The following is a 26,584-nucleotide window of genomic DNA, read 5'->3' as shown; positions in this document are numbered from 1 at the left end:
GTTGTATCCTAATGGCAACAGTGCATAGTATGGGGCATTCCTGAAAAGGTGGCAGATTTTTTTTACTAGATGTAATGCATTGAACAGAGCAGCCATGCAGTGATGCACTGAAGAAATTTACTTTGTAAACCCCTTGAAATAAAAAGATTTAGATACTGTGCTTATGAATCACAGACTTATGTAATTTAAGTCAGAAGATAGCATGCTTTGAAATGATCATATACTAGTATATGTTAATGCATCTCAGGAAGAAGTTTGGTCTGTGTACCCCTTTTGATAAGATGAACATAGATCAAAACATTGTCCTTAACCGGTGTCAAAGATAAAACAAAATATCTTCAAATACATTGTTTTTCTAAGTTTGGTTTCTATAATTATCTTCAAAGAGAATATGGTAACAGACCAGAAAACCTCTTCACTAAAATAATTGACGCCTAAAGTGTCAAATGCCATTGGTTTGAAACTACTTGTAAAAATTAAGGTGTGAACAACTTATCTCGGTTATAGCTTAGGACACATCAAAATGTGCTATACGCTTTTCCTTGTGACTTTGTATTAGGGTAATACCCCAAATCATTATTTTCCTTGTCACCTTGTCCATGTACTACCACGTCTAGGTCATGACGAATCCCTACATGACCATGACCATCTCTGTGTCAAATAAAGGCTGCAGCAAATGCATAACCCCCACCAAAAATATTGCTATGGCATAGCAATCCATCCTCAACACTTGTAATGTAGACACACAGATTAACAGACAGACAAGGTAAATCCTTTATACCATGATACCTTTATTTGCAGAGGTAAAACAACATTAATAAGGGAACACTTTTGTCAGTTAAAGATTATATATTTTATTTCTCAAAGTTAGAAAAATGTGTCATGCATGATTTCAAACACAAGACATGTATATATATGTGAACATTCTTGATAGCTGTAATAGTAGTAGCATTTGAAAATTGTTCACAGAGAGACAAACAGAAGGCTACACAAACAGATCATCGCATACACTCTTCTGGTCTATGGCCAGCAGAGCTAAAACCCACAGGTGTCATGACAAATTGAACGTCACAGATGTCCTCTGCAAACATAAGGGGAAATATACACTACATGTAAATATTAGATATTAATATGATTGTCCTTTTTTAAAAACTATAAGTACCGTATTCTAAATTACATTGTAATATACTTTTACAATATATGCAATACATATTTCAATCATGTTCACTTAACCTTAAACATAAAAGTAACACATAAGAAATTACAACATCTTATTGCTGATATTAAGATTTTAAAACGAATAAAAACTTACCATGAGGTTACACCACAGGTACACATGTTGCAGATGGGAAGGAGAGAGAGTTATACAGATATAACACATACACATTCAATCTTCAATCTAAAACATGAAGCATACAGACGACTCTTGTTTATAAATAAGTCCAGGGTATTTCATGAGGAGATAATCTTCCAATTACTGTTTAAATTTAAAGGGTTTATCACAGAATCATTTGTTACTGCAAGACCAAATGTCCTAAATTTGTTAACTCATTTAAGTCTCAGCATATGTTGCATTTTACTCTTTTTCTGATGAATACTTCTATCAGCAAGAAATTTGCATTTGTTTTTTACTTTCAGTGCTTCTGCCTCTCTTGGTACACTTTAATCTTTAAAGTCCATATAAAATTCAAATGTCCTATTCCATTGTCCATTTTTTCTTTGATGGTAATGTGGTGCATGATGGTTTATCTACTGATTCTATACCACTTGGGACATAATCCTTGTGTTCTTCAATAGAATCTGTGAATCAAATATAAGTAAGGTTCAGTGAATTAAATTCTACAATTGTACATGTAAGTTAAAATAATGTTTTCCAATAACTTAAGAAAATGTGCACAATCACTTTGTGTTGCATGAGAAGAATTGTTCATATCCTTAAATAACAGTTTTCTTGAAAAGTCTGTGAAATTGGATATGATGGTTTATCCACTGATTCTATACCACTTGGGACATAATCCTTGTGTTCTTCAATAGAATCTGTGAATCAAATATAAGTAAGGTTCAGTGAATTAAATTCTACAATTATGTACATGTAAGTTAAAATAATGTTTTACAATAACTTAAGAAAATGTGCACAATCACTTTGTGTTGCATGAGAAGAATTGTTCATATCCTTAAATAACAGTTTTCTTGAAAAGTCTGTGAAATGGGATATGTTTTAAGGACCAATTGTCACAGAAATCCCTTAAATATTAATTAGAAATACTTTTATTCACACCTTGATCTATTTCTGCATTGAAAGCAACTTTTCTTTTCCTGTTTATACATTGGTTTCTTATAAAAAGAAAGAAAAAATTCAAAGAAGATATTCCTTTCATAAATACATGTACAATACATATATCTTTCTTTCGCTTATGAAGAATTGAATACAAATATATCAATAAATGAACAAACTATATCACTTTTTCAATACATCAAAAGCACATCTGCTCAACAATTCTTACTGCGCAAATGGAACTTAATTACAATGTAGAATTTTATTGACAGTTACAACCGTTTAGCAATTCGCCCCAAGCATTTAGCAATTGGGATATCAGTGGAATATATTCCTATTTACAACAAAAATATGAGTACACCATGAGTAAAGATAAAATTAAGGTCTTTACATTATTACGGTAATTAAAACTAAACACTGCTCGTACATAAGCACCGTCACAAGTTATATATGTATATATACCATTTGATTTCGTTACAACCGATTGCACAACTGTTACTTGTTGCCATATAGTATTCTTTCTTTGGTCTTTGGTTTGTATGCATTTATTTCTTATTTTATGTGCATATACTGTTGGTAAATAATGCATTAACCTGTTTATTTGATGTCAGTATTCTTCTTGCTTGAAAAAGTGCATAAATTTGATTATTTCATAGCGACTGAGTAGCACGGCAAGGCAAGGTGTATGTCCTCACAGGTGAAACCTCTACAGCGAAAAACTTTCAATTGTTTACTTATATTAGGTTTATAGAGGGATAGCAGTGATGAGAAAAATTAAATCATTTTCATTGGACATAATGATAGAAAAGTCAAAAGAATTATGGCAGACAGTGACAATTTACAAGCGGTGTACAGCTTCCATAATGATCAAACTGTCAGAATTCCACTGTGTACAAGTTACATACACACATCCTTCATGGTGGTTAAAAAAATGATTGGTTAAAAAAATGATTGTGGACACGCACGCACACACACACACATACAGACTTATTTATGACAATCATTAGAAAATCATCACAATCAAGCATCTTCAACTGTGACCCAAAAACAAGAACTGACAAATTAATTCTCTGTATCATATAGCCATACTTATATTGAACAAAACCCCATAATCATACAAATAACCACATAATCATACACGTTTGAATACAAAAAATCCTAAAACAGTGACTGAAATTCCATGAACATGTTGATTACCTAGTGATCAACAAACCACAACAGTGAACCACATCCCAAGAACAGACACAAACCTGTATATGACAATATTTACTTTCACCTTCTTTCCATCAATTAATTTGCATTGATTGATCTGATTGATATTAACAAATAACAAAGAAGACCTTATCACCAAATCTGGTGCATACGCATAGTATCTTCTTTCAGTATTTCTTGAAGATCACAATTCACTGACTCATCTCGTAACTTCAATTGCATCATGACCTGATATACTAATGCTTATACACATTTCATTTATGTTAACATTTGTCAACAGTAAAATGAATGCAATTTATCAATTTAATACCTTTATCAAAGGTTATAAGTATTCATTGAATACAATTTATAGCATTGTGCACTATTCTTGTCAGCATGAGCAGCTATTCCAAAGGCTCTTCTGTTAAATGCGCATTACTCATAGAATAAATTAACAGAGATTTTGAAGAAAAAAATCATAATTGCAGAAAGGTAAAAACCACAAATATAACCATTTCATCCTTATTTTTTCGAGACAGGTGATCTGATTACTGCAACAGTGTACGCAACACATTTTCATAACATGCTAGTGCTTGGTATTCAATTTGTATACACACTATGTTGCAGTAAATTGTGACCACATCTTTCAAGTAATAATGCTTTAATGTTTAAAAACTAAAAAATTATCTGCGATCACATATCAATGTATATATTTGCATATAAACATATGTCTAAACTTGCTATATATATGTACGCATATGAACAGTCAAATATCTGACCTCAAAGACACAAAAAACTCATAAACAACCCATCGCAAAAACATTTGAGCAAACAATCTATGACAGTGACCAACATCCCATGTACCTGGTAATTATGTTTGCAAATAAGCAGATAACTAAAATTAACTCAAAGACACAGTAACAAACTATAGGAAAAATGTTAGAACAAATAATCTCTGACAGTGACCTACAATTCATGAATAGACACAAACATTTATACATGAAAGAGATTCAAAAACCACAAGCATTCCCATACATATCTTTCATTGTACATATGTACAAACTCAATATGTATGGACGCATATATCCGGTATACAAATGTCAATTAAGTAAACTCAAAGACACAAAAACTCATGAACAATCAACTGAAAAATGTTAGAATAAGAAATATATGATGATAACCCACAATCCATGAACAGACACAAACAGGTATACATATACATGACAATGTCCCACAATCCATAAACAGACCCAAACATGTATATACAAGACAATGACCCACAATCCATGAACAGACACCAACATTTTTTTTACAGTACAATAGTTCATTAAACAAATTAGGTAAAATTTTCTGCAGCATTCTATCATACTAATATCAAAACTCTTGTGACAAAAATCAAATTAGAAATTACATGTTAATCATATCTGTAAGTAATGGAAATAAAAGATTAATGTGAACAATTGAAGATCTTTATATAGGAACATGGTTACAGTAACATTTTTTTCTAGACTAAATGCTCATAGTATTACATTTAATCATATGTACTAGAGTTTATAACTGCGTAAACATTACATGTAATTTGTATATAATTTGTTATTGTATGGATTATTTTTTTCAACAACAAAAATATTCATAATAGATTTTACATATTTATTTAAAACGACAGTTGAATTTTTATTGAACCTGTTATTTTCCACAGGATTCGATGTTGGGCCGATATGTTAGTAGTGTTTGGCTGGGATGTTCGGTAATTAATGAAAAAAATGTAGAAATTTAATACAGATAATTTATTAATCATGTAAGCCAATAAGTCATTTTTGTATACCCTTTAGATGAAGCAGCTAGGATTAACAAGTAGGCAATTGTTAATAAAAAGATTTCTGCGAGTATCTTAATTTGTACATTTTTTTTTATCAAACTATGCCATTAATTCATCACATTAATTTTGAAGATCATTTAGAGCTAATATATTATATGTTTATCATGAACATCATTTATCCTTTCCTCTGGTGTATCATTCCTATCGTATCTTGCATGTACACTTTTCAATGTACATGTATAACATGCGTCAATCCTATCATATCGTGCGTGGTTTCTATCCTATCATTTTATTATCATGTTAAATTCATTGCGGGTACAGTATAACAGAGAACCAAAAATCCACATAAAGATCAAATATCTAACTCAAAGTCACAAAAAAGGCGTGAACAAACTACCTGGTAAACTAAAAGGGAAAATTTTGAGCATATACCAGTAATCTACGACAGTGACCCACAATCCATTAACACATATTAACATGTATTTATGACAGCGACCCAAAAACCAGGAGTATTCACATATATATTTATACTCATAAACACAAATATCTAAACTCAAAGACACAAAAACCTAATGAACAATCTACAGGAAAAATGTTTGAGCAAACATTCTATGAGAGTGACCCACATCCCATGAACAGACAAAAACATTTATATATGACAGCACTCCAAAAGCAATGAGCATTCACATATATATCTTTGAATTTACAAATGTCTGAACTCAATATGTATGAATGCATATACACAATTGACTAAACTTGAAGACACAAAAAACCCATAAACAAATAACATGAAAATGTTTAAACTAACAATATATGATAGTGACCCACAATTCATGAACAAATACAAAGATATATATATGGTACCCGCATCAATATTTTTTACAATCTTATACTATCATATCATTTATCAGACCTATCGTATCAAGCATGTATACAGATCTATCATCATGCACAAATCCAGTAGTACCGAGTGTTAATCCTAGAAAGTTTATCATTTAACTTCACGGTTTTTCTGTTTATCCTATTATGTTAATCATATCGTTCCTTTCCATAAGCAAGTCATTTTATTTGGAAGTTACAAGTTGTTCAATATGCCGTAAAAGCATATATTTATTGAGTAAACTCATGAACAACCCGTGTTAGCGGGTTATGTAAATTTTTCCTGCAATGGTCGCTACCTTCATAACCTGCATGAATCATCAAAGAAAGCATTTTATTGTTTATATTAACATCTTTCTTTAACTAATTAATAAATTGATTATGAAAAGTTAGTAAAATTCACCAAATTACTGTTAACGTACACATGTAAGTTAGCTAAAAGAAACAGCCAAATCGTCTCCTGTGAGACTTTGAGTCTAGTATCATCATGATTATTTCATGCAGTCCGTGATTTTACTTAGGTCGCTGTAGGTTCAGACCAATAGATAAACAGGGCATGTCAATTTCAGTCCTGTCACTTTCAGCCGCTGTAGATTTTGACCAATAGATAAATGGGGCGTGTAGATTTTAGTCTGGCTGTTTCTATAGAGCTATGAATTAACCATAACCTTCCATAAGAAATCAAAGAAATTATACTTTGTAGATGTAAATATACAACAATGACTCACAATCCATGAACAGATACAAAATTAACGTATATACATGACAATGACCCACAATCCATGAACAGGCACAAACATGTATATACAGTTCAATAATTCATCAAACAAATTACATGTAGATACAATTTTCTCCAGCATTCTATCATACTAATATCAAAATGCTTGAAACCAAAATTAAATAAGAAGTTACTTTGCTATGTAAACAAAATTTTGAATGTTGAAGCAAAAATTCCAGTTTTAGACCTAAAATGAATGTGTTAAATGTTAGGAACTGTTTATTTATTCTTAAAATGAATAAAAAGATAGACAAATCAGCTTGAAAAAGACTTGTATATTAAACCTATGTAAATAAAAATAGGGCACAAGCCTGGTTTACATGACAAAGAATTGTGAGCTCTGTATCTTGCTTGTAACTCAATGACTGACTCTAAATTCCATTTGATCATTAGAAATATACCCTAAAGCATTGTAAATAATGAAAACAGAAAAACAAAATTTGACCAAAATCATGACAGTGCCCCTTTAAAATATTTGCATATAAACAAATGTCTAAACTCAAAGACACAAAAAAGTCGTCAACAAACTATTTGGTACAGGAGAAATATTACAACAATTAATCTGCGATAGTGACCCACAATCCATGAACAGACACAAACATGTATATATGACAGTGACCCACAATCCATGAACAGACACAAACATGTATTAATTACTATAGCAACCTTAGAACTATAAGCATTCACATATATATACATAAATGAAACTCAGATATGGAACACCTCAACTGCCTTATGTAGATAATCCCCATAATATGCTGATAGTTCAACATTTCATACTGATCATCAACATTACATGCTGATACATCAAAATTACATGCTGATACTTCTTCATTATATGATAATTTATCAATTATCAATACATGCTGATAGTATAACATTACATGCTGATAATTTTTCATTATATGATGATACTTATTCACTATATGCTTTCACTAATACATGCTGATATTTCATGAAATGATGGTATTACAGTGTGCGGTGATTCTAAATTCGCTATAAGCAGCAGGATCATGATTCGGTAAAACTCAGGGATATTACTAAGAAGAGAGAATAGACTTAATTCAAGCTACATTGTACCCAACAATTTAAACAAGCTTCTTTTATGCTTATTTCCTTATATGAATATGGACACCCCATTGGTTATTATCAAGACCTATATTCCCAAAACTAGGGCTTGTGCCACTCAGCTGAAACTGGATGCTGGAGGGAATGGGGGCACCATCACTTTCATTATATTTGTTGGAACTTGCACCGAAATCTCTCTGTGTCAAACAACTCCATAGTCCCCTAGTTTAGGCGCCTTCAAATTGGATGCCAATTTTATGAGTACTGTAAGTTTACTTAATATGCAATGACACATTCTAATTAATTCTGAACTTTTGTCATTTTTAGTTTTGTTTACCTGTACATTATGCATGTATATATGACAGCAACCCAAAAATCATTAGCATTCACATATATATTTGCACTTAAACAAATTTCTAAACTCAAAGACACAAAATAGGCGTGAACAAACTACAGGAAAAATGTTAGAACAACCAATCCATGACAGTGACCCACATCCCATGAACAAACACAAACATGTAGATATGAGAGCAACCCAAAAACCATAAACATTCACATATATATCTTTGAATGTACATGTCTAAACTAAATATGTATGCATGCATATGCACAAATGTTTAAACTGAAAGACACAAAAACCCATGAACAATCCACAGAAAATTGCAGAACAAAAAGTCTATGACGGTGACCTACAATCTATGAACAGACACAAACGTATATATATATATATATATATATATATATATATATATATATATATATATATATATATATATATATATACACACGAGGGTTGTCCAAAAAGTTCGTGGACACATGTAATTTTATTCAAAATAGAAGCGCCATTATCAGGAAAGTATTATAAGATTGTAATAAAGAGCATAATAATGTATATGTATAAAAATCAGAGCAATGTATATTTTTGTAACGGAGTTATGAATGTATATACATTGCCTATACAGGCCGCACAGCCCAGTATGACGTTAAGTTATAACAACGTTTCTATAACGTCGTAGTCCTTGGTTTATTTGAGAGTAATATGCCGCATTCACCGTTTGGTCAGAAGGTACAATCGCATCTTCCATCAACATATCACTTGTGCCACTTGTGGATATTAAGTTTCCTTAATCGTTTCATTCATTTATTTCAGTTTTTTACCTCAGTTGACACAATTTTTTTATTGCCCGCTGTTCCGTGCGGTCAGATGAAGTCGCTTTTTCATGCGTTTTTAAAGACATATTCTTGGCATAATATCTTTTAAAAATTCTCTGCTGGTTTAAAAATATTTTCAAATGACGTATGAAAATAACGTACGCAATACAGACTACATCACAATAGAAGATTATGAAAACTGTAAATATTCATATCTACAAACTCAATTACAAAGTTTGGACAATTTTTACGCTGGGATCCGCCTTTGATACATTAAAATTTTACTTTATTTCTAAAGAAAACATTAAAAACCACTTTGGTTTGATTTGAAATTTTATGACAAAGATTTAGATAAACAATATGTATAAATTAACCCATTTAAAATGACAATAACGCAATTGTCCACAAACTTATTTGGACAACCCTGGTGAATATATATATATTATATGAACAGACACAAACATGTATGTGTGACAATGACCTGCATTTAATCCATGAACAGACACAAACATGTATGTGTGCAGACAATGACCTGCATTTAATCCATGAACAGACACAAACATGTATGTGTGACAATGACCTGCATTTAATCCATAAACAGACACAAACATGTATATATGACAATGACCTGCATTTAATCAATGAACAGACACATGTGTGACAATGACCTGCATTTAATCCATGAACAGACACAAACATATATATATGACAATGACCCACATTTAATCTATGAACAGATACAAACACAATATTTGACAGTGACCCAAAAACCATGAGCAATCACACAGTTATATGTTTGCATATACAAAATGTTATAAAGACACAAAAAAAAAATCATGAACAATCTACAGGGAAAATGTCAGAACAAACAATCCCACTTCAGAGAAAAAGCTGTCATTGTCAAAGTTAAGGATAAAGGCTGATTTAGAAACGGTGACAAAATATAACTGAAACAATAACGAAATTAAGGATCCTCGACACCCTGTGACTTCTACTTTTAAGACAATACGTCACAACATGGCAATTTCAACGCCATGTGAAACAGTTTATAGCCATGTGAAACAGTTTATATCGCCAATAATTGGTGTTTTTAAAATCTCTGTGCAGCTATGGGTTTACCCTCAGTCTACCAACCCACAAGTTCTGAGTGTGAATACAGGAGGGACATTTATTTTAATGAAGAGAGATGAAATTTAAAGTCCCCCCTTAAAAAACTGATTATTGGGAGGGGGGGTTATTAATTTTTAAGTCAAAACACATGGTAAAATTCAATATCTTTAATTAAGAGAATGGGCTTGTATGCTGAACTTTTTACAGGTGTTGAGGACCCTCAAGTAGCATATCTGCATATATTACCTTCACTGTTCCTTCCAGACAATGCTGATGCTACTACCATTACAAGCTTCTATCTACTATTCAAATGATTTGGTGACCAATTAGTACTCAGATGGTATCCTTTAAGGAGGCTGGGTGGTTAATAAATTAACCATCAGATCTTCTTTAAATTTTTTGATATGATTTGTCTAGCTATAAACTATCATTTACAAAAGAAAAAAATCTAAATATTTTAGCTTTCAAATCTTATTACTTTTCTATATCTTTATACATAGCTCTTCTTATTAAGGAGATAAAGATAGTCCAAAAATTGTTGCGCCAATCAAGCCCTCTTAAAGAGATCCTAGCACTAAACTTTGTGGTATATGCAAAACTGAATTCTTTTGCAATTAAAATCCCTAAGTCATATGTCGTAAAACATTTTGTATTGCAGAATATAAATAGTACCAGTACAATCATATATATGTTGAATCATATACTAATGTCTATCCCAAACCCATCTGTCTTTTATTGTAAAGAATTAGAAAAGCTAATCTTTTCATTTATATTGAATGGCTCAACTCACAGAATACAGAGGGATGTTCTTGTTCAAAAATATGAAGAAGGTGGTCTTAAGATGATAAATATCAAAGCATTTATATCTTCCATGAAATTATTCTGGGCGAGACAGCTTATTGTTACAAACAGGGGGTTGAGTCAATTCATACTTAATTTTAATCAAAATAAGTTTACATCATGTGGTATTGAATACATTAATATACTTTTGAAAACATTTAAAAACAAGTTCTGGATAGATGTGTTTAAGGCATGGGTTGACCTGCATAATATATTGGAGTCTGGCACAACTGCAGACTCACCTGAGGATGCTTCCACACAAGTTTCAGCTTTCCTGGCTGATTAGTGTCTGAGAAGATTTTTAAAGATTTACTCTACATATTCCTATGTTAAACTTCAACCCCCCATTGTGGCCCCACCCTACCCCAAGGGGTCATGCTTTTCACAACTTTGAATCTACACTACCTGAGAATGCTTCCACACAAGTTTCAGCTTTCCTGGCTGATTAGTTTCTCAGAAGAAGATTTTTAAAGATTTACTCTATATATTCCTATGTAAAAGTTTGAAACCCATTGTGGCCCCACCCTACCCCCAAAGGGTCTTGATTTTCACAACTTTGTATCTACATTACCAGAGGATGCTTTCACACAAGTGTCAGCTTTCCTGGCTGATTAGTTTCTGAGAAGAAGATTTTTAAAGATTTACTCTATACATATTCCTATGTTAAACTTCGACCCCCCATTGTGGCCCCACCCTACCCCAAGGGGTCATGATTTTCACAACTTTGAATCTACACTACCTGAGAATGCTTCCACACAAGTTTCAGCTTTCCTGGCTGATTAGTTTCTCAGAAGATTTTTAAAGATTAACTCTATATATTCCTATGTTAAACTTCGACCCTCCATTGTGGCCCCACCCTACCCCCAGGGGTCATGATTTTCACAACTTTGTATCTACACTACCTGAGGATGCTTTCATATAAGTTTCAGCTTTCCTGGTCTTATGGTTCATGAGAAGAAGATTTTTGAAAATTTCTCGAAAATTTTCATAAATTCCTAATTATCTCCCTTTGCAAAAGGGCGTGGTCCTTTATTTTCACAAATTTGAATCCCCTTAGGCTAAGGATGCTTTGTGCCAAGTTTGGTTAAAATTGGCCCGGTGGTTTTTGAGAAGATGTTGAAAATGTGAAAAGTTTACAGACAGACGGACAGACAGACAGACAGACAGACGGACGACAAACAAAATGTGATCAGAATAGCTCACTTGAGCTTTCAGCTCGGTGAGCTAAAAACTGTAAACTTCAATGGTTCCAATACAGAATAATTAACAAAATTTTAGCAACAAACTCTTTTTTATTCAAAATTAAAAAGTAAACTCTACAATGTGTACCTTTTGTCACAGAGAAGAGGAAACTATAGAACATATATTGTGGGATTGTGAATGTGTTCAATCTTTTTTAGAAAATTTTACACATTATTTAGAAGAAAAAATCAATTTTCAGGTTACATTTACCAAGAAAACTTTCATTCTAGGCATCCTTGGTAAAAGCAAAGATATCCTTAATATCATTTTTCTTTGGTTAAAGTACTATATTTACACAGCAAGGTGTACAGAGAAACAATTGAGTGTATCTTATGCGATGTCGTCTTTAAAGCTCTTCTATGAAACACAGAAATTCATTTCTTATAAAAATGGTGAAAATGAGATTTTTGATACTCATTGGAACATCTGGAATCCAATTTTTACTTGAATTTTCCTCCTCTCTCTCTCTCTCTCTCTCTCTCTCTCAAATAAAATTTTGCACTTCTGAATTATTATATTTAAAGCATCATAATCATCATTGTATGTCTGCAGAATGTGTGAAATAAAAAAAATAAAAAAAAAAAAAAAAAAAATAGTACCAGTGTGTATTACCCTTAGTCTTTGGAATCTGTAGATCTTGTACATGTGCTGCAAAAGGAACCGCTTCCAAACTGCTCTCTATAGTATACAAAGAACAATGACATTCTAGTTAAGTCCTGCCTTGACAAAAATGTCCTATCATTCAGAATACATGTATTTGTGTAATAAAAATACCTATGCAAGGCTGTTGAACATATTCTGCAACACGGTCCTTTATGACCTGTTGAATCTGTAGAACAAGTATATACGGTAATTATGTGCTGCAACAGATCTTCACTGTTTTGCAGGATCTGTGGAACATCTGGGTGTGCTTCAACAGGATTTGCCTTCCAATTCCTCCCTTGAGTACAGGCAAAGAATAATTGTCAATGAAATTTTAGTTACTTAGTTACTACAGGTCTACTGTAGTTACTGAAATGTTCCCCTATATTTCAGAAAGAGTAACTAAAGGTAATACCTGTAGTAAAATGCCTAAGCTGTTGAACATGTGAAGTTGCATGGTCCTGAGTAGACTGTAGTATCAGTTGAGAGCCCATCTTAACTAGTTAGTGGAACATCTACATGAGTTACCATTGTGTCCCTCTCTAGAATGCTCTCTGTTATAAATTTGAAAAAGATTTCATTGTAATTAGAGTTAGCTTGTAAATCAGGTGTTGAAAAAAGTAATGTATAGTTATAATGAAAAATACCAGTTCCTGTCTGACATCTGATGAATCAGTGCAGTGGTCAGAAGAATCTATGGAACGTGCATCACAGTGCTGCAACAGAGTCCCAAGTCATATATCTAATCTCCTACCATCTATCAATATCCCTCCTTGCAAAGAGGCAAAGCTTGGGGTAGTTGTTCAACATTGATTTCATAACAGCATTATTTTTAGGCTTGTCTGAGGTTGCATCATTAATGTGCTTTCCAAGCTTTTTGAAGATTCATACTCATCAATGCTGTAAAATAATAATGAAAACAATACTTAGATAAAAAGTCTAATGTTACATATAAACATAAGCATTCATATGATGAAATATTATGGTTATATGAACACAATGCATGTGTTATGCAACAACAATACATATCACAATATAGTGGTCACGATATATGAATCACAATGTGTTTTTCAAAAATACAAGGGCACCGCAAAGCAGAGGATCCCCTCGCGAAATGAAACATGGGGGGGGGGGAATGCATTATTTAGAATTATATACATGTAATTGAAAAAAAACAAATATTTATCTTTGGATCAAAATATTCCTTTTATTCCTATCCCCATGCACGCTCTGGGTGTATCCAGAGGGGGGGGGGGGAGGGGGAGGAAGGGGGTAATAATTTTTTTCCTTCATACAAATAAAAACCTGAAACACACTACTATACCAGCTGTATGTTTCTCGCATGTTTCTCACACGCTATACAGCATACCACGGTTGCTTTTTGTACGATATGATAAATGTTACTTGCGCTGTATGGTCTTTTTTCACACGATATGATATCATAATGCTTCCTGTATGAAAAAGTGTTAAACATGTTTCATACAGGAAGCATATCATATCATGTAAAAAAAATTATCATACAGTGCTAGTAACATATTGATCATATAGTTCATTTCCAATAATTATGAATTTGATTTCTCACAATTAATGTTTATTTTCTTTTTTTAAAACATCTACATATTAACATGAATTTCATTAGTTAAGATTATTACAAGTTTAGATAGAAAAAAAAATCATCATTTAAAATTTTAAATATGGAATGTTTAACAATTAATGGCCTTTTAGCCCATTAAAGGTACCGTATTTTTCGGAAATTAGGTCAATACTTTTTTTCCTGGCACGTGGACAATGCCCTATTCATCACTTCGCCCTATTTATGTCTTTTTTTTAATTAATTAATTTGATATGAAATATTGCACAAATTTATGCAAATCTCATGAGTGTTTACTATAATACTGCTTGAATTTCTGTGTATAAAAATCATATGGATTTTTATCAATATACTGTAGTAATTTATCATAAACAAATTAAATGTGAATAGATTTATTTCTTATAACATTTCTTACTTTATTCGCTAAGACTGAATCATTTTTCTATCATTATTACATGCTGTCATGCATTTTGATCATGTGCTTATAATAAACAAGAAATCGATTTTGCATGCATTGGTTAAAGTAAAATGAGAACCGTACAAAGGGTAATTAAGGGAGGGAAAAATATTGTCGGGTAGAAATAAAAATGATTTCTTTTTATAATATAACACATAGATCTATTTTCACAGAGGTGTGAACGATTATCATGATTATGTACACATTGTTTAAGCAATACGGTAGGATATATCCAAATCTTAAGGAATACATCTAATTCAAGCTAGCGATAATTTTTCGACCTATTCTTCGAGGTCGACCTATTTATACTTTTTAAAAAATTTTTTGGTTAAAAACGGGGCCCTATGCCAAATAAACAGTATCTACCTAATTTTCGAAAAATACAGTACTTGTTTGCGGGGACAAAATAATTACAGCAAATGTTGATTATAACCTGTAATGGTTGTGAATTAAAAACCCAACCACTGAGTACAAGATTTTTTTTTATTTTTCCACAATATAATATAATTTAATAATCATGGTTAAGATTGAAAATTTCTGCGCACTGATCGGTCATATTATGCATATGCAAGTTAAAAATATATTTCTGTAAAGCATCAACTTATATCATGTGGTCAAATTAAATCATCATAGTAATGATATTTATCCAAGGTAATTGTAGGAATAAAATCATTTGGAGTATTTCATGTTTTTTAATATCATGCCGTTAGGTCTTTTCGATAGTCATGTGTTTCCGATAGTCTAATTTGGTCACACGAGTTTTCTCCAAAATGACATCACTTTTTAAATTATTTATTACATTGGATGACCGAAATCTCCTTTTGTCTTTAAACTCTTTATACATTAGGGGTGTGCAATATTATCGATATATCGGTATATATTGCAATATTAAACCCAACGATAATATATCACAATATATTTTTCCACGGGCCCTGGAAGTTATTGTAAATATATTGCATTATACATGCACATGCAATATTTTTACAATAACTTCCAGGGCCCGTGTATTTTTTATTAAGCTGCCCTGGTTTTTAAGGTGTACATCCTGATAGATGGACAGGTCCTCCAAATTAATGTCAGTCTGACACTGGACACTTGAAACATTTGTTATGCTGGTCAATGGGCAGTAAGCATGGTCAACTACATGTAACAAAGGGAACAAAATTTGCTATGATATAAACAAATACACAGCTTACACATTACATTTTCTACAAAATGAAAATATACCAGTTTATTCATAGCCACTTTTAGTTGTTGGTACACATATGTGCTAGTAATGCACAATTAGCTTTAAAAACCTTTAAATTTTTCTTGATTTTGTGTGAAAATTAATTTTGTAGAAGTCATTAAGAATACATACTATTGGGGATGTCCTTCATTTCCTTTATTACAGGCACACATTCAACATCCTCATCATGTGCACTGGTGCAGGTGACAACAGTTTCTTCAGCTTCCTCAGCAGCAATTTCCATGTTTGCCCCCACATCCAAGCAAAATGCATCTATTCAAAAATCATAAGAAAGCCATTTAAAAATAGAATTAAAAATAAGATTGAGAAACTTGAAGAAATCTATGCATGCATTTTCTTATTATTTTATCAATGTATATATATATATATATGTAATACCACCAATGTAAGTTCTGAGTCTAGACTGCTTCTGCATATAAAGGTGTGATGATTGCAAGCTCAGAGTAAATGGTTAACATGATTACAGCAATCTGAGTATACGCGTACGTATAAGAAATAATAGCTGAGAAAGGTCGTATGATGTTAAATATACCTACTTTGAATAAATACAGATGTCAATTTCACCATATAATTAATTATATGTATATATCAAATTTCAGATACACGTAGCATTAAAATTCGAGTTATAAAAATACTGAATAATAATGTTAATTTTTGAAATAATGCTTTCAGAAGTACCATTCTTTATTTTCTTTTCCTCTGGACCCAAGACATTTCCACTATTTACTCTCACAAGCACCCTTCGTTTTCGTTTCTGTGCCCTCAGTATGTCCAAGGATGTCCCCGCAGCAGGTATCGGGTCTGGGTGCTTTTCAGTAGGTCTTCCAGACAGGAAATGTTTCGAACAAATGTATGTGGACTTAATTACATTAGCAACAGTAAAAATTTTCCTACCGCAAAGTTTAACCCATCTCTGACATTTTTCTAACTGCGTTATGGGTTTTGGAAACGGAAACCATGAAACCCCCTCCATATGCTCACCCTCATCTTCGCCCGCCAAGGGTTTTCGGTCCACTTTGCTCCCCATAAATGGGGAGCAAAGTGGACCGAAAACCCTTGGCTGGCGAAGATGGCTCACCCTCGGCATAACGGGAATCGCTTCTGCAAGTCCCCCAACAACAGTGTTTAACCATAATGACAGCGTGACTTAAAAAATAGCGCGCGTCTTAATGTCTGGTATCGCTTACAGTTTACGTCATGTCCGCTTATATCATGTATAATTGGAAAATCGACTATTGAAAAAATATTATAAAAATTTATCAAATACTGGTACTCCATTACCTTTATCCGCAGTACATGTTGCACTTTTGTCCCGCAACATAGTCTTAAACTGCGGAAACATTCTTATTCTGTACGGTTGCGCCCACAGTATGTCTTGACTGTATCCAACCAGAAGATGACGTGCTTGATGTATATTACTAAAAGGCTGGTAGAAAATAAAAAACGCCGATACCGTCTTTACATTCTGTATAAACTTTGGGCTTAATCTGCATTCGATATTTATCTTTCTCTTGCCACTTCCCTTAATATCCCTATAAACAACTTTCGCCATTCCGAAATCTAGTAAATAATAAAAATAAAATATTTTCGTTCAAAAAAACAAAAGAACACCGTTCATAATAACGGTCACAAGTGTCAACGTACGCGTATACCTTTGATGTTGAAACTTTCCCGCATTATTTTGTTGTACTCGGCTACTAAAGTGTCCTGCAGAGAAATACAACAAAAATTATTTTTCATTTTTGTTGTTATGTTTTTGTATTTAAACAATAATAAATCCCTACATTTTTCGTTCTTTTTATCTATATTCCTAGTTTGGGGTAATGCTAAATGTAATGGTAATGCATTGCAATGCATTACATGTTTTCAAAGTAATGCTAGTAATGTGTAATGCCACAAAATTAGCATTACAAGTAATTGTAATGTAATTCATTACTTTCCAAAATCTAGTGTAATGCTGGCATTACATGGCACTACTTTGCATTACTATGCTTATTTATGCATGTTCATTTTAAAAAATGTGATGAATAAATGAATAGCTGAAATTGATTTTGATTAACTTTATTATAAAGAAGAAAGAAATAATTCTTGAAATAAAAATGTTTTAGTTGTATTAAAAATGATTTATAAAATTTCATTTTTAAATTGTTTATATTACTAGATATAAAAACACAGTTTCATAACATTTTTAGAGTATTGTTTTTAAGAGTTTTAAATCATTTAGACAATTTACTCCAATTAGTTTGCACTTCAATAAAGATGTGTCAACAACACACTATGCCCCAAGGATAACCTAAGTATCAAAACAATCTATTGTTATAAGAAGTGCTATTCCCTTCCCTATGCCATGTCCCAATAGAATAGGGGACAGACATGCACCTTTAAGGGCAAAATAAATGCACTGCCCATCCATGATGAAAATCAAAATATTATAACCCATTTGAAAATAATTTTACTCTCTCTCTCTCTCTGTTGTACATGTATATAAAGTACATTACTTTGGACTGATAGAATTTACAAGATTCATGTATTTTTTTTCTATTTTTTCACTTGATATATCCTAAGATAAAGATTGTCAAACAATCTTTCAGTCCCAGCTTTCACTGCACTGTAGAACGTTTATTTAGTATGTGCAATAAGAACAAAAATAGAAATCCTTGGTATGTGTTCTCCCATGGACAGTAAGAAGTAACTAGAAGCCAAGTTTCTTTCATCTCGTAGCCATTTACTAGTAGCTAGCTTTTCTTACTTCTCGTAGCCAGTTACTAGTAGCCAGTTTCTAGTAGCTAACTTTTATTTAATCTCGTAGCCAGTTACTAGTAGCTAGCTTTTTTTACTTCTCGTAGCCAGTTACTAGTACCCAGTTACTAGTAGCTAACTTTACCTATCTATTTAAGAAAGTACTGAAGAACAGAAAGCCGGGCTCTCTCTAAATTTGATGTGCCATTTTGCATATTGTGTAGTTAATACTGGATCTCTCTCTCTCTCTCTCTCTCTCTCTCTCTCTCTCTCAATCTTTCTCCCATGCTTTAAATATCGGCAGAGCGTCAGAGCCAAAACACATTTTTTCGATGTGCAGCCGCATACGAGTGCTTTGTAAAGTAGATCATGGTAATTCATGCGCGTTGTATGTGTCAAAATACAGAGTATTGTTTCATAAACACGTAATCAAGAGGGAAAAAGGACAACAAAAGAAAAACACTTCTCGCAAAAATTATTCGCAAGCATAAAAAAATCAATACAATTGACAAAACGTGACCTTTTGTATAGCTACTAGTATTTGGTATAGCGGAAGCTGTTTTAATTCCTACTAGTATTTTAGAATTTTTCTCCACGATTTTGAACCCAATTAAAATTGCAATTATTTTGCTAAGTCTTATTTACTGAATGCTTTTTGAATGAATACACTCCATGATTCTTTTAACTTGTTCTCCAATTCCCGACCTCAAATAAGTGTTCCTTGGTAAATCTTAGAGAGGCTAAAAACCGCGAATTGTGAAAACTTTTTACTTCAAGAACCAAGCTATCTCCTACTTGATCACTTATGTGTTACATTAACTATATATTGACATGGTCTTTTTTAAAGTTGACTTGAGGCGGCTATATAGGCAACAATTTAACAAAAGACAAATTGCAATAAGAAATCGCCATTATTACAATAGCTTAATGCATCATGCATAATTGTTCTAAATAAATGAAAGACACTTCCCATCACCTAGGATATTTAAATGACTTGATTACATATCTTATCGAGAAATCGTACATTAGAAGTTGTGCATTAGTACATGTGTAATATCTGCATGACCATCATCAAACATACATTTACATTCAGACGTTTTCCTTAGTTTCAATTCTATGTTTATTTTCTTAACAACTTGATCTCAACAATCCCTGACTGTGCTAACGCTATTCCAGGTAATTGATATTTGACATCATTTTTATGAGCAAGAACATTATCATGTATTTTTTATCGTTATATAAACATTTTTAAATATTTTCTATTAATCCATGAACACTTTGAGAAAATATGGTTTAATTTCCTAAGATAAAGTAAAAGCACAAAATTTAAAAGAAAACGCGAGTCGAACACCCTCTCAGCTGCAAGATCTATAGGTACTGTCTACAATCCTCCGCCTATCACACGGCTTAGCAGGGCATATCTCTCTAACTATTTTTAGAATCGGTAGGACAACAAAGTAGTAAAATAGTTCATATACTTGCAGAGCGTATATACATTTATTTGGACATCTTAAATCAGAATGCTTGACACATGTCAGAAAAGAGGATTTGCAATTTCAAAAGCAAGTGTCAAAATTGAATTATCATTTGAAAGAAAGAATTGAAACTATTTGATGTACACCCTTTCCAAAACTGTGAAATTCCCTCAATCCAGACGCATTTTGCCGTAAAACGATTCTTACTTCACACCACGAAATTTTAACAGGAGAGAGACAATTTGATGAGCTTTCATTCAAGAGGTCCCTGGTTGCTGAACGAAAATTAGAGTCGGAGCTATGAATCCTAACGTTAACATTGCTGCATAAACGTTAACATTGCTGCATATGGAAAATGCATTAGTGGACTATACCCAGCAAGCATTGTGAACAACTTTATAGTTTGACAATTATAGATGAAGTTGGAAATTTTGTGAAAACCACGAACTATGACCCATAATGAATCTAGACTTTACATTATTTAGGTCGATTATAAAAAGAATGACAAGAGGCCCAATGGGCTTTATATGGTCGTTCAAAGGATATTGTGCCATGTGGCCCCTCGGTAGATAAATCAGAAATGAATAACGAATTTTACACTTATTTTTGCATATATATTAATCTTTGACATATTTACCTTTATGGAATACCATTTTTACCGAACATAAGATCATATGCAATATAAATAACCAAATTTTCAGTTGGTGTTCACGGTTTATTTCCAGTTCCCTTTATTTTAGCCCCCACCCCATTCACTTTATAAAACGATTTAAATACATGAAAGCATTTTCTCCCTCCACTACTTACTAGTTATTGTATTTTATTTTAAAAACTCCTATATGTGAAAGAAGAAAAGTGAACCTCAATGCACCAGAATGAATGCGCTCAATTCCTCAAATTAAAAACATTGAAAAATTTAATTGGCCTTCTCCATTATAAACGATTGTTGTTTACCAGGCATGAATTCATTTCGTATGACGTTTCATATCCTTACTCACTTGATTGAAGAATAAACTTAACTGAAAAATGTTGTCACATATCTTAAAGAGCTATATAATAATTCAAATTAATGCATTGGCAGGCATGTCGCTCTATTGTACCAAGGCCCATCCATTATTTTCATCTTTATTAAAAAAACCAAATGTCTACAGAGATGATTTTCCATTGCAATAATTTTTTAAGAACATCGATAATGCTTTTATCCTCATAATGATAATGTGTAAGGACTATGGAAACTCCTTAAAAGACGTTGTTTTCATTTACTTGTGTTCGAGAAACTATCAAAAATTTGTGTAGATTTTATGCAATTCGTCGTTTAAAAAGGGGCACCAGAAAGTAGTTACAGAATATCATCTTTTTAGCAAGACATTTCTATTGATCAACCAAAATTTCAGTGTCAATCGTAGAATTATAAGCAAGCTTGGTTTGAGTCGTGTTTTTGTTCACATGAGTTTATTACATTCAACCTTAGATTTTTAAACTTGGGATTTCCTATTTAGCATAGCTGCATTTAAAATATAAACGAACTAAAGCATGACCTCAGCTTTGTGTACAAACATACAGTAGCATTGTGCGCAAAGCTCTGTATTTTGCTTATAACTCAAAGTTTGACTCAGTAAAATTATAGAAATTTGTAAACAATTAAAACAAGAGAAAAATGCACTAAAACAAAGAAAAAAACTCAATTTATTTTTCATCATATATAAACTTATATATTTCTAGCTGCGAGAATAATCTCCGTTTAGATTAAAATTGCTGAGCATCTTGATAAAACATGTTGCATTAATCAACCATTATGTAGAGATCGTACCGAATTACATGTACCAACATAATGAATAGTATTCTATAATATGTTGTTAGTGCATAGATTTTGCGCAGGTACATGTAAACAATCAGCTGTCTGATTTACCAGTATACACGTAAAAATTTTAAATTCTAAAATAAAGACGATGGTTCCTCTCAAGTTAAAAATAAGAAACCTAACATGCTAAACGAAAATCAAAACAAGCTAAAACCACCGTCACAAATGAAAATGTCAACGCACTGAAATATTTAACCTCAATTTACTTCACATAAACGGCACAAATATATTAAATTCATCTCTGTTCAACTTCAAGACGCCAAGGTAAACGCAGTAGTCTCCTACAGCGCCGTAACAACGCAACGGCATCTTCGTCCGTCGCGGTGGGATCGCCTTGAACATTTTAGAACGCCATGAGACGGCGCGCACTTTGAACATGTACAAAGTACGCATCGTGGCTCTGCGTTCTGATAAACACGCCATAGAAGCGTAGTGAGGTTGCTGTGACAGCGCCGTAAGATCTCCAACAGCGCCACGAGAGCTCCGTCGGCGCGCTCAAGGAACGCAGCTAATCGCAGTGTAGACGCAGTGATAACAAAGTCAATTGCGCTTGCACGGAGACCTCACGGAGTCCTTTGGAATCTCACTGCGTCTCTATTGCGCTCTCACTGCGTTCTCACTGCGCGTCCACAGCGTTTGAACAAGTTGTTTTTCATTTGGCTGCGTTCACACAGCGACCCCAAAGAACTGTTGCTGCGTTCATCGCGCTCTCGCGACGTTTCTTCTGCGTTTATACCACGCTCCCACGGCGTTTCTAGTGCATTGTCATCAAGACCACGAAAACTCGAACAATGGCTGCTGTACAATTATAGCAATTAAGCGATGTAATAATTATCAATCTGGATGTAGATGACTATGTAAAAAGTAGCATTTGCTAATATAAGACCTATCAATGGACGTAGATGGAATTCATGCCATTTGGTTTTGATGTTTTCACATCTTTTCTTTGTTTTCTAACAACTAATAACGGATCTCTTTTGTAGATCTGACTACTTAGAGTTTTGTCCTAGTCCTTCACAAATTGTTTAGAAGTAGTTACTAGTATGTCTCAATTACAACGAACCTTTTCATAAAATCAATACAATTTTTTAATCATTTATCTAATTACTAGTTGTAAATTCTTGTTTGTTTCCCATACAATTGTACAAATTAATATTAACCTACCAAGAAGTAAAGAACGTCTTGTGCACGCAGTCAGCGCGCAGAGCACACCGTGGACGCGCGGTAAAAACTCCTAGCACGTCATAAGCGCTCGGCAGAGACTCAGCGAGAACGCAGTTAATCGCCAAGTAGAACTCCGTGGAAACGCAGTTACACGCCGTGGGAGCTCCGTAAGAACGCCTCAATCGCCGTCAGGACGCCGTGACATCTCCACTTGTAAAATTTTCAAATAAAATTGTACATTTTTTCTGAATTTTCCTTGCGATCCTACGGCGATTCCATGAATTTTACAACGCCGTGAACACGCCGTGGGGACGCAGCTTGGTGTGACAGGGCGTTAGCATAGACTGGTCCTCTAAACTGGTTTTCGATATATGAGATATCGAAGTTAAAATGATTGACCCCCATTCTCTCTGTCTTAATATTACTTTCGTAAATTACTCAAATTTGAAACAGAATTAGCCCTTCATTTTTGCAATTTATATTTTCCTTCCCATAAGAATGATTTATGCTCAATTACGTTGAACTTGACTCAGTAGATCTTGAGAAGAAGATTTTTTAAAAATGCATCCCCCTTTTTCTACAGTTTCGAGGGTTTTTCCGCTTTGAATAAAAATCGGTCTTTCATTTTTGCAATTTATATTCGCCTTCCCATAAGGATGCTTTTGTGCCAAATTTGGTTGAAATTGGCCAAGCGGTTTTATGAAAGAAGTTCAAAATGTAAAAAGTTTACAGACAGACGGACGACAGACAAAATGTGATCAGAGCTTTCAGCTCAGGTGAGCTAAAAATGTATCCTTTAAATAAAAGTACTTTTCAAGAGCCATTCATACCAAAATTTGCAATTTTAAATTTAGCACAGTAAATGGTCAAGTTAAAGGTGTAAAACGTCGTGTGCACGTGGCTTAATTTGAAAACATATGTACATGTACCTCTTGTGTTAACAGAATGAAAGCACGTTTTTGACATGCAACGTAAAATCTATAGTATAAGCAAAGTAAACAAGGCAAAAATAACTAGACTCTTGTTGCTATAGCAACAAAAAGGTCTTCCGTTCCTCGCGTATAAATCTGTACAAAAGATCCATTTCTCTTGTAAACAGAAAACGGATATAATTTATACTGTAAAGGAATTCCCAAGAAATAAACAAAACAAAAAGACAAAACGTCATTTTTGAGTACTTTCTGTGACGACCGGAAGTTACGCCGGATCATACAAAACATAGTAAACATATCTTCATACATTGCCTTGTCTTTCCTCAAAGTTGAGATGTTCAAGTTTTTGTTAGTTATAATATCTCGTTGAGAAAAGGTTTTTGTCTCGGGACCGGAAACTAACGAACGGAAGTGATTAAGAAATTGAAAATACGTATTTTAGTACATTTACCTATGATACGTTATTGTTCATCACATTGAGTAAAATGTTAAAAAAATTCTTATGTTAAAACAAAACAAAAAACCTTTTATTGCTTGAACACTTCGAGTGAAAACCGGAAGTGACGTACGACCAAATGGAACCCGTTCAACACATGTTCATTCAAATGTCCATTATCCATACAAGTTTTGTGTCTTGATCTCTCACTGTTTCTGAGATCTTGGGGGTAGTTTGTTTTAAAAGAAGGCTACCTGAGATATTTGAGATGTCTCACCGGAAGTAGAACTTTTTTTGGTTTTTTAAACATGTGTGGATGACCTCCTGTATTTTTGTAACTAAAATGTTACTTCCATGCTAAATAACCAACATATTTTTTAAAAATCAGAATTTGGTGTACTTCCTGTGACGACCGGAAGTTACGCCGGATAAAACAAAATAGTGTTAACACGTGTCCATACACAGGTCTATAATCCTACAAAGTTTGGTTGTTGAAGTCGTTACCGTTTTTGAGATCTCTTCGATATAAGGTTTTTTGTCTCGGGACAGGAAACGGACAAACTGAAGTGCTTAATGAAATTTAAATTTATTATATCTTGTTGACTTTCCTATTTTACATTATTATTCATCAAAGTAGCCAAAACTATCAAAATAAAAACAGTTTAACGGATAAACAGTTTGATTTGTTTGAACTCTTCCGCTGTGGACCGGAAGTGACGGACGACAAAATGAAACTGTTTAAACACATCTTCAATCAAATGTCTATGATTAGTAAAAGTTTTGTGTCTTGATCACGTACAGTACCTGAGAACTTACGGGTACAAAATATGTTTTAAAAAAGCTTCCTGAGATGATTGAGATATCTCACCGGAAGTAGAATTTTTTTGTTTATTTAACATTGCATAGATGACATATGTCAGGATCTATACTAATATTTTTATTCTATGGAAAATAAATTAAATACGTAAAAAAAAAAATTTTGAAGAGCTTCCGGTGACGACCGGAAGTTACGACGAACAAAACAAAAGTGTTTAAACACATCTACAACTATAGGTCTATCATCCCTCAAAGTTTGGATGTTCAAATCTTTATCGTTTCTGAGATCTCGATGTGACAAGCTTTTTGTCGCGGGACAGGAAACGGACGACAGGAAGTCGATTTTGAAAAAATGAAAAAAACGCCTCGAGATACGATCATTTTCTATCACTCCTAAAAACTTGAAGTAAATCGATCCAGCCATCTCTGAGATATCTTGTGGACAAAAAATGGGAAAAAAATAATAATAAAAAACATTACAATCTCTATAAGGTCTTCCGTTGGAAACGGAAGACCTTAAATATTTAGCAACATTTTGAAATAAATCTTTTCTATTGTTTCTATTGGAGGATATACGTGTATATAACACCTTGTACGCACCTGTTCTTTAGAAGAGGCACTCTTGTATCGTTAGACAAATATATTCCTTTGGTTAGTTACTGGAAAACCGTAGTATACATATTATGTAATCAAATCAGGATTTCGCTTTCTGTAAAACGATTAAACTATCACTTTGAATTTAGTTGTCCAATGGAAATTGCATTAAATATATGACGCATTATTTATTTTTCCGGTCCAAATATTTTGTTTGTGTCCTTAAAAATGACATGCAGTGTCGTAGGCCCTTTTTGTCATACACAAGCAAATC

General features: G+C 33.0%; 1 long non-coding RNA gene across 4 annotated transcripts; it reads right to left on the bottom strand.

Moving 5' to 3' along the window:
- Positions 1-829: 829 nt before the first annotated feature.
- Positions 830-17,317, bottom strand: LOC105330940 (uncharacterized). Of its 4 annotated transcripts, XR_010713988.1 has the most exons (9): positions 16,972-17,317; positions 16,405-16,545; positions 13,644-13,896; positions 13,412-13,550; positions 13,129-13,294; positions 12,967-13,032; positions 2,279-2,334; positions 1,904-2,037; positions 830-1,800 (listed from the first exon to the last, which is right to left on the bottom strand). It is a non-coding gene; the product is annotated as an uncharacterized lncRNA (long non-coding RNA). The 4 variants fall into 4 exon arrangements; XR_010713990.1 differs by lacking the exon at positions 1,904-2,037; XR_010713987.1 differs by lacking the exon at positions 2,279-2,334.
- Positions 17,318-26,584: the final 9,267 nt, after the last annotated feature.

The sequence above is a fragment of the Magallana gigas genome, chromosome 5, assembly GCF_963853765.1.
Source record: "Magallana gigas chromosome 5, xbMagGiga1.1, whole genome shotgun sequence".
Taxonomy (NCBI): domain Eukaryota; kingdom Metazoa; phylum Mollusca; class Bivalvia; order Ostreida; family Ostreidae; genus Magallana; species Magallana gigas.
Note: the sequence above shows the minus strand (reverse complement) of the source record. Positions and strands in the feature narration are given on the sequence as shown.